General features: G+C 32.0%; 1 long non-coding RNA gene across 1 annotated transcript; it reads right to left on the bottom strand.

Moving 5' to 3' along the window:
* Positions 1-916: 916 nt before the first annotated feature.
* LOC127182200 (uncharacterized) lies at positions 917-3,360 on the bottom strand. The gene is made up of 2 exons (XR_007829854.1): positions 2,096-3,360; positions 917-1,666 (listed from the first exon to the last, which is right to left on the bottom strand). It is a non-coding gene; the product is annotated as an uncharacterized LOC127182200 (long non-coding RNA).

Raw genomic sequence — 3,360 nt, 5'->3', positions numbered from 1 at the left:
AGGGGGTGCTGTCTGCTGTAATGTACACACCAGTTAAAATAAAACCTACACCCCTGGTTTTTGGCATATCAAGTTGAATGCTCAACATCATGGCACAGATCTGACAGATCAAACCAATCTTTAAAAAAAAAAAAATATATATATATATATATATATATTACTTTCCTCACGCCAGTGTTTTTTTCCCATCAGATTCCCATCAGCTCGCTCTGGACCCAAACACTGCATATAAACTCCTCCGTCTGTCTGAGGGGAACACAGTGGTGACTTACACTAACACACGGCAGCCGTATCCTGATCATCCAGACAGATTTGTTAGATATCTACTCACTAAAAAATGTTGGGTTAAAAATAACCCAACTAGTAACCCAACTATGGGTTGGTATAGCACCTTCCCATCTATGGGTTATTTTAACCCAATGAATTGGGTTAAAATCCAGTTGGGTTAAAAGTAACCCAACAGTTGAGTTAATTATTTAGATTCATTTATATCAGTTTTTATTTATTTATTTATTTTTTTTATAAAAATACACTATAACACTACTTTGTTTTCAAATAAATATTTTATTTAAATATGCAAATATTTTTTTTTTTTACAAATATATTTTTAAATGTAAAACAGTCATACTGCAAATGTTTACAAAATAAGTGTACAAGAATGTGAAAATATAATACATTCAAAACACAAATATGCACACACAACTGACATATTTTCAAGATGTACACTGAATTCAAAACCAACTATTCAAAACTAATGTTTATTTATCTGATTCTGGTCCACAAAACCTGTCATAAGGGTCAAGTTTTTTTGTATTTAAATATAAACATCATCTGAAAGCTCAATAAATAAGCTTTCTATTAATATGTGGTTTGATAGGATAGAACAACTATTTGAAAATCTGGAATCTGAGGGTGCAAAAAAATCTAAATATTGAGAAAATTGCCTTTAAAGTTGTCCAAGTGAAGTTATTAGCAACACATATTACTAATAATAAATTCAGTTTCAATATACTTATGGTAGGAGATTTACAAAATATCTCCATGGAACATGATCTTTACTTAATATTCTAATGATTTTTGGCATGAAAGAAAATTTGATAATTTTGACCCATACAATGCAATTTTGGCTATTTCTACAAATGTACCCATGATACTTATGACCGGTTTTGTTGTCCAGGGTCATAAATGTGTATCAATTCATATTTATTTATATCAACACATACACAAATGTGCACAAATAAAACAAACATAACATACAAACTTTTATCAATAAAACAAAAATAAAAAATCATAAACACAAGTAATAATAATAATAATAATAATAATAATAAAACAAAGTAAATCTGCTGGCTGCTGGACTTGCTGATAATCAGCAACATAAAAAGTTTTTACGGATCAATAAATACAAAGTTTCTAAGGAAGAGGTAATGTGTTGAAAGAACTCCTGGAATATTAAAGACTGTGTGCTGCAAATGGGTGCAGAGGAGCTCTGGGTAGTAGATGTCATAAATGTAGAAATGTCTGAAACACAGATCCACTGCTTGTAGTAAGGTCTTCTGTTCCACTGTTTCACCGTTGAAAATGCTAAAAACTTCTTCTCTTGGAGTTAGTGCAGCAATGCTGGTGTCATCCGGTCGCATAAAACTTCCTTCATTGACTCCTTCCTCTGTGATAAGATGAAGCAGAAGAAGAAACATTTTACAGATAAACTAGAAACATTTTTTCATAATTGTTGGAAAACCTACACTACTAATCAGAAGTTTTTGAACAGTAAGATTTTTAAAGTTATTTAAAGAATTCTTTTCTACTCACTAAGCCTGTATTTATTTGATCCAAAATACAGTAAAAGCAGTAATATTGTGAAATATTTTTACTATTTTAAATAACTGCTTTCTATTTTAAAAGCTTTGAAAAGACTGGACAATTACATTTTAAATATATTCAAATAGAAAGCGGTTATTTTAAATGCTGTATTTTGGATGAAATAAATGCAGGCTTAGACAGAAGGGAATTCTTTAAAAACATTAAAAATCTTGCTGTCCAAAAACTTTGACTGGTAATGTATATGGATCACTAATATAAATAGTTTACTTACCTTGAAATATTTCAGTTAATTGGCATGTGGATGTTTAATGTATGAGATTCCACTGTTGTAATTTTTCCTTCACTGAAGAACCCAATGTCTAAAAATAAGTATAAACACATTTAGTACACATTTAAAAAAACATGCAAATCTGTCATAGCTTTATAATAGAAATGGCTGTAATTAGAGGCGAATCTAATATATGCATAACAATATTCAATATAAATAAACCATAAAAACACATTTAGTGTTATTCCAATTAGTGCTCGCTTTCCAAACAACTGACGCTTGCCTTGTTTTGACCAGCAGGCGTCGCCGTTGTGTCACGAACGATTGGAAGCAGTGAATCATTTTGCGAATTAAGCGATTCGTTTAATTGATTCGAAACTTTGAAAAGCTTCGTTTCTCCCATCACGTCTTGCTTTTGGGAAATGTGATTATTTGTAGACTTTTCTAAACAGAGAATTAACTGAATTTGAGCGCATCTCTCTGAGCTGCCGCTGAGCTAAGGTTACATACTGGACCGAAGTTGAAAGGTTCGTGCGGCGCGGTTTAAATCAACAATGTCTCATTTAACATTAGCCATTTCCCATATAAAGTTAAATGTGATAACCATTAATGCGACCAAACAAACTGTAGTCAGAAACCGTATGTCTAGAACCCTTCATCAGCTGTAAAATAATACTAAACCTGTAGTAATGGTAGACGGTGATTTCAGTAATATAAGTAGTCCTGTATACATTCCACCATACATTATTAACTTTAGGTTACTGTAATACATCTCTAAACAGTTTTACAACTTTCTGCTAATGTTTATTTAATTTATTACTGCTAGCAACCTAACTGGGACAGCTAAGTTAACGTGACGTTATTCGTTTACAATGGAGCTCATTCTCTGCAGTAACGTTACAATACACTGACTAAAGGAAACTACATCTTCGTTAAAAAAAAACAAACATACAACAACAAAAGTTCAATTTTGAAGTGCATTTCACGTTCTTCGTATAAGTATAATGTTATAAGAGTTATTTAAACCCTATTACTTACCTCACACTGATGCAGCAGCAGCTTCTTCTGTGGTCAGACACTGTCGACCGTTAAAATTTGAACTGTCGCCGCGGGAACCAATTAAACCCAACGCTGGGTTATTATTAAAAACAACCCAACGATGTTTAAAAAAAATAACCCAACGTTTTAGAAAATAACCCAACACAGTGACCCAATATGTGTAACCCATCTATTGGGTTAAAAAAATAACCCATCTATTTTTACTGTGC

This window comes from Labeo rohita, chromosome 19 (assembly GCF_022985175.1).
Source record: "Labeo rohita strain BAU-BD-2019 chromosome 19, IGBB_LRoh.1.0, whole genome shotgun sequence".
NCBI lineage: Eukaryota > Metazoa > Chordata > Actinopteri > Cypriniformes > Cyprinidae > Labeo > Labeo rohita.
This window is presented reverse-complemented; position numbering and strand designations above follow the sequence as displayed.